A 7498-nucleotide genomic window follows, 5' to 3' on the forward strand; every position below is an offset into this window, starting at 1 on the left:
GACCAACACATAGACTGAAGGATTTATTCGCCGGAGTGTTAATCCTGGCAGTGCGGAGACGGCTGACATTTAGAGGATATTAAGTCAATTAAACAGTCAGCTGAAGTAATAAAACATGGGGGACGATTCATTAGCACAATATACCTTAAATCCTGACGACAGCCCTGCAGATATGAACTATGCTCTGCATTTTTCATATTGTTTAACAAGCTTATCCTCTCAACTCAACACTTGACTGCATCTATGAACATCTTTGAAAGAATCGATCACTTACAAGACTTTCCTGTACTCATTTGTTCAGCAGCTTTCATATATATATATATATATATATATATATATATTTGACAGCCTGGAGTTTACAAAAGTGAAGGTGAATGTTCAGTAATATCTCTGGGCAATTATTTTCACAAACAGATTAGTTATTGTGAGCTAAAATTAGCATCAGACAAACGAGGATTGATTCCACTGTCATGACCAATGATGCTAATTAGCGTTAGCCTTTAACTTCGCTCAAAAGTCTGATTTGCTAAACTGGGTGTTTGAAAAATAGGCTTTGGCAGAACTCTTGATCAATGAACTCTGCTTAAGAGTTCAACTAAGAATAGTTTCATTAAACTGAGAGGTCAGGGCGCTGAAAGGTTACGCTGCTCAATGACGGGAAGACTGTCAAGAACAGATGTTGTCATACGAGGTTACAACAAGGTTCATTTATTCATCATGCATCATACAAAACAGGGTTGTATTAAGGAATGTTGGTTGTTGTCCCTTTATGCTACTTACAAAATAAAAATTCTATAAATGGATGAATAAATAAGTCATCAAAATAAAACTATTTATGGAGGAGAGCGGCGGGTGAACTGAGGAGTTTCACAGCCGGAGGAAAGAAGCTGCTCTGTAGTCTGGTACGGCAGTGGAGCTTTTTCCTTTTTGGCAATGTTCTTCCAAAAGCCTGAGTTCATATAACTCATCATGATTTTTAATATATTTTCTGAGCAGTTATTTATTATACATCTGTTTTCTTGCAGATGAGCCAATAAGATCTTGAGTCCCCAAGAAGCCAAGGCCATCTGACCCAGCTGACTACAGACCAGTCGCCCTCACATCCCATGTGATGAAAGTCCTGGAGAGATTGGTCCTGGCCCAGCTGAGTCCACAGGTGAAGACATTCCTTGACCCCCTGCAGTTTGCCTATCAGCCCCATTTAGGAGTCGATGACGCTGTCATTTACCTGCTGCAACGAGCCCATATGCATATTGATGGTGGAGGAGGCACTGTAAGAATCACATTCTTTGATTTCTCCAGTGCCTTCAACACCATTCAACCTCTGCTATTGGGTGAGAAGCTGCGGGGGATGGGTGTTAACGACGCAGTGATCTCCTGGATTACTGACTACTTGACAGGCCGGCCACAGTTTGTCCGTCTGGGCAGCGGGCTGTCTGATGTGGTGGTCAGTGATACAGGAGCTCCACAGGGGACTGTGCTTTCTCCCTTCCTCTTCACCTTATACACCACTGACTTTAAATACAACTCTGAGTCATGTCACCTGCAGAAGTTCTCTGATGACTCAGCCGTTGTCGGGTGTATAAGAGAGGGAGAGGAGGGGGAGTACAGGACACTGATAGACAACTTTGTCGAGTGGTCCGAACAGAACCACCTGAGGCTGAACATCAGCAAGACCAGAGAGATGGTGATCGACTTCAGGAGGAAGAAGACACCTTCACAGCCACTACGGATCAAAGGGGAGGTGGTGGAGGAGGTGGATGACTACAAATACCTTGGAGTGGTGATCGACAACAGACTGGACTGGAAATCCAACACAGAGACTGTGTACAAGAAGGGGATGAGCAGACTCTACTTCCTGAGGAAACTGAGATCCTTCAACGTGTGCAGCAAAATGTTGGAGATCTTCTACCAGTCTGTGGTTGCCAGTGCCATCTTCTTTGCCGTTGTATGTTGGGGCAGCAGCATCAGAGCCACCGACACCAACAGACTTGATAAGATCATCAAGAAGGCTGGCTCTGTACTTGGACTCAGACTTGAGTCTTTTGAGACTGTGGTGGAGAGGAGGACGCTGAATAAACTGTTATCCATCATGGACAGTGATCAGCACCCTCTCCATCACACAGTGGACAGACAGCGGAGCACCTTCTGCCACAGGCTGCTACAGCTCCGCTGTCGAAGGGACAGATACAGGAAATCTTTCCTGCCACATGCCATTACACTGTACAATAACAGCTGAAGATAATAATTATAATACAATACTTCTTACCACTACTGTTTGCTTTTGATATTTTATTATTATGTATATAATTTTTTACTGCTCGCTATTTCGATATTTTATTATATATAGTTTGTTCTTACAGTCACGGTACACTTTATTTTCACTGCCATTTGCTTTTGATATTCTTATTTTGATACTCATTTGCATTTGATATTCCTTTTGTGCAATACTTTTTACTACTGTTTACTATTTGGCTATTTTATTATTTTGTTATGTATATAATCTTTTTACTGCTCGCTATTTTTATATTTTTATTATGTATAGTTTGTTCTTTATAGTCTTATTTTCACTTATTTCACTGTGTGTAATGCTGCTACTGCACTGCAATTTCCCAGCTTGGGATAAATAAAGTATATCTATCTATCTATCTATCTATCTAAAACATGCTGTTGTCACTCATTTTTGTAGTCAGTGTTGAGGCAAATGCTTGTTTTCATGTTGCTTAAACAGCAAGTAAACTGAAGTAAAACATTTTTGCAATATTTTGCATTCATGCAGACAATAGTCTTTAATAAATCACTGAATCTGCAATGACACTGATGAATCACCTCAACAATGTCGAGGCTGAAAGATCTTGTAAAAAATCTATTTTGTAATCCAAGAAATGGCTTCTGATTTGTAGGATAAATTAGGAAGAAAACAGCGAAAAATAACCAACAAAATTGATCCATGATTCTCGAGAACACACCTGACATGGCTAAACGTAATGTTTAGCAAATCAGGGCGGGAAGGAAAACAAACAATGTGAAAAAGAGGCAGAGGAGAGGTGTGAGGCCTTTCCGAGCAGGTGGCGGAGACGTCCAGATGCTGCAAAGAAGCAGCGAAGCAGATAATGTCCTGCCTCGATTACCTCCGGGGCCTGATTACAGTGGAGCGTCCTCATCTGGGTCAGCACAGAGCTGGTTCTGCAGGGATCAGCTGTTCCAGCTGTCATCCTGATGGTCTGAGGCCTCATCTGTGCCCATAAAAACAGAGGTTTGAAAACAACTTTATGTGCAGTAGAATTAAATCTTAATTTTAAAAAATGTCACATATGTACGGATTTAGGGAAATGGTCATGCCTGTAATATGAAGCTCCCACTTTATTGCATCAGTGACATCTCACTGTGGTTTCTGCACTGCTGCTCTGATGCACATGTCGTCAGACAAAGAGCGAGGCTGCTACAGTCTTGGTTTTCTGTTGATGTAGCAATAAACTGGCATGGAGGCAGCCAAGTGTTGCAGCTCCCATGTTTGTGTTATCCTAGCAACGGCTGTAGCACCACATACCAATGCTACTGCTGCTACATGCTACTCGTTTAGCTTGCTGTAAGTTAAGGCAAATTATTTAGCATCTTCGTTAAATTAAAAATAAATTTAAAGGTGAAGTGTGGACCGGTTTCCTTATCGTCGACGAATTCCATGAAAAGACCAAAACCAGCGATGCATTCGTCTACCTCTTAATTCCAATTTTTCTACCCCGTCTGTGGCACTCAGCCTCAAGGCCATTTGTTCTCACTGAAGATATAAAGCTGTAGAAAATGAAAGTGTATATGTGTGACCCCTTTTTAAAACGGCTAAGTAATTTCCTAAAGCAGCTGGGCACTTTTAGATTCAGCCAACATTACTGAAACAGGAGTAAATCGTGTGTTTTTGAGGAATTACTTTCAGCTGTGGATTAATGCATATTTGGCTGGGGCTACACATAACTTGCCACCACTGCAACAGCGGTGTTCAATGGTGTGTTTTTAATAGGTTTTGGTCAACAATAGAGCTCTGTGGCACAGAGGAATAAGATATATACAGTATATACACACATCAGGCTTGGGTTACTTATGTGTTTGTAGGATCAATTCATTGGTGTTTTTTTTTTCACAGGTTAGAGGTCTTTACCACCCAGGTTTTATTCTATTTATAGGAAACATTTTCTTTTAAGCTGACTTTTTTTGTTTGGTTTGTGCCACTTTGCCCTTTCCCCAGTGATCATAATCATTAATGGGCAGGATTAAGAATTATCTGACTAAACCTTCTGAAAACTAAGTGACGAGACAGCGTGTGTTAATGGATGGTGTTTGGAAAAAATTACACTTCTGACTCATGCAGCGAGGCCTCTTTCTTGTCATCAGCTACCACTGTCTAACACTGTTAATCTAATTGGTACATGACTGCCTGCACACTGAGGGACTGATGATTATTACTTATGGTGGACATTTCGCATTTTGACCGAACTTCCACAATTGTAAAGGCCAGAGGCTTAAAGGCCCAATTATGACCAATAACCGATATAGATTAGATACTCAATCTTCATACAAATCTTCATAAGTGTCATTATGCTGCTTTATGCTTTTTTTTCTTCCTTTAATCTCATAGAGGCGCCACATCACCATAAGCATGTATTAAATTAGTGTGTCAAACAAAATGTAAAGCATTCACAGTTGTGTTTGTGGTGTGCAACATGAATTGGTCTTTACATGAGGTCCCACTACTGACAATAAATGTGAAATAGTCAAACTATTGCCATTTGACTCGTGTTTCCATAATGGGTTTGGCAAGTTGTGTATTTTAAAGGGATTGCTTGACATCTGCTTCACTTTCTTGTTGAGAGTTAGATGAGATGATTTTTGATAGATTGTCCTGTCTGTATAGCAAATATGAAGCTACCTCGAGCAGCTTGTTAGCGTAGCTTAACTTAAAGAATTTAAACATGGTCAAACTGGTAGCCTGGCTCTGTCCAAAGGTTAGAAAATCTGCTTCCCAGCACCTCTAAAGGTCACCAACACTTTCTGTCTTGTCTTTCTTAATCTGTACCGTAAGTTTCTGATATATAATATAATATTTTGGTGCATAACCCTCCATAAACCGGTAAATTGTTGTTTTTTACACTTATGTTTTTAATAGAACAAAAATATGTATAATTTAGATACACAGTGCTGATACCTTTTGCCAGAGCCAAGCCCACCATTTCCCTCTGTTTATAGTCTTTATGCTAAGCTAACTGGCTGCTAGCTGTAGATTCATTGCTGATGGGAGTGGTATCAGTGTCCTCATCTAACTCTGGCAAAAAAAAGTAAATTAGCAGACTTCCCCAAATGCCAAACTATTCCTTTAACTACAACACTGTCCCATGTACAATATATTTAATTTAGAATAATTAATGACCAAATTGGTGTTCCTCTATGGAACGTCAATGACATGACTGTACTCCACAGTCAGTTTGATCAGAATTACAATCAGAATATTATTCAGTGTAAAATGTCATGAAGGCTTTACGAGGGCATCATTACAAACAGAAATATTTTCCTCTGATTACATTTTATTTTATAACAGGAAGAGGCAATGAACACATAAACTAATGTTATACTTTTACCTGCTACCTCATACCTGCTACGAAACTCCATGATGTCTGCATGTATTTAAATAACTGGTTTTTACTTTATTGTTGTGTTTTGTCCACCAGAATCAATGTCTTTGTAAATATACCATTCCTTTCCTTTGGTTTTTCATTCTCCTCTAATGGACTGTTGACTCCTTGAAGCAAACCACAGTCCGCATGCTGACATGTAAATAAGATCTCATTTTTACTACCGATTTGTCCCTCCATGTTTAAACATTGGGAGAGACCAAAGGTGTAGGAGTGGAACTTCAGAGACGGATAATCAGCCGAGAGACACTTGGCAGTGCCACCGTTAGAGAGCGCAAACATAATTAACTAATCATGCTGGCTGACACGTTGCAAATACAGATGTAATTGACTGCCAATGTGAGTTTGAAATATTCATACAGATGAGTCGCAACAGTTAGCGATACTGTAACAAACACAATCCCAAAACTAATTGGGTCAGCCACTGCTCAAAGAAGCAATTTGGAAAGCAATTATAGTCTCCAGTTTGCTCATGGGCGGCTGATAACCACGTGAATGTGTCTAAATCCTCTGATGAATCTGTTCAAACATGACTTCACAACACCTTATCATTTCCAGCATCATAGGTAAGCGATGAATGCACAGTTATTACAGCTACCAATCCTTGAATGAACTGTATTCTGTAGGAATGTGACCAATCCCATGATCCAATCCCATTATCACCAAAGTAACGGCCCCTGGCTGCATATGATCAAACACTGGATTTGTGCCTCTGAAGTTTCCCTGACTGAAACCAAATCCGAAGGAGTTGAAAATGAAGCGATTGATGTTGAAGGTGAATGAAATTGCTCACATTCACTCTTGTATATAAATGATAGCACGTAGGAGGCAGTCAATAGAGAATGACTGGGTGATACAACGTGTCATGCCACAATTACTCAGTAATGAAGAAAATAACTGATTTCAAGTCATCATCCCGAGTACAAAATTAAAAGCTTACCACAAGATGTTAACATCTGTTTTTTGGCTTTTTTTAATGTTTACTATATTGTGGTGAACGGAAAGGGCCGGTTCGCCCACATTACAAAAATAAAGCCTTTTTCACAGTTACCAATAGTGATATCAAGTAATAATAGGCATCTGTAGGTTATTAAACCCATATTTATGTTTATTGTCAGGTGTCAACCTCTACCAGTTGTGTTTATTATTACGTGAGCAAAGGGCAAAGTCAGGTAACGTATAAAGAGCAAGAACATCCGCACACAACTAAGTATTTTTGTTGCCTAAATCAAACCAAACTGCAACTGATTCACAACATTAAAAACGCTATATGAAGATTCGGTATGATGAAGGTCTGGCTCGATCTAAACCTAATCCAACTGCGACCGTTTCACAGCGTTCACAATGTGACGACACAGGTCAATGGCACTCTGCTTTAATCGTATATGTCATTTTTCGGAGTCATATGCAGTCATGTGTGTTACATAGGTCACACCCTGTAAGACATCTGATGGTGATTAGTTAATCATGTTTCACCATTACGGTGAGAAACATCATTAAGAGGCCTACAGCGAATCAGTTTTGTTTAAAAACACACAGTGACAGGAGCTACAGCCAATCAAATAGCTTCTAACATAATAACGTCTTGCAAAATGTTAAAAACACATTATTTCCAAACAGATTTCAGGTACAGAAACAACTAAACGGCAGCTCTAAATGAACATCATAAACACTCGTATCTAAATGTCTAATAAATAAATGAATGTTACAGAAAACATTCGAAATCATAATCTCTATGTAATCCACGAGGTGACAGGGTTCTCAGATGGTGAATCCAAAAGTGCTCCCTCCTGGACAGTAAAACACTCATATTATCT

This window comes from Chelmon rostratus, chromosome 20 (genome assembly GCF_017976325.1).
Source record: "Chelmon rostratus isolate fCheRos1 chromosome 20, fCheRos1.pri, whole genome shotgun sequence".
Lineage (NCBI taxonomy): Eukaryota > Metazoa > Chordata > Actinopteri > Chaetodontiformes > Chaetodontidae > Chelmon > Chelmon rostratus.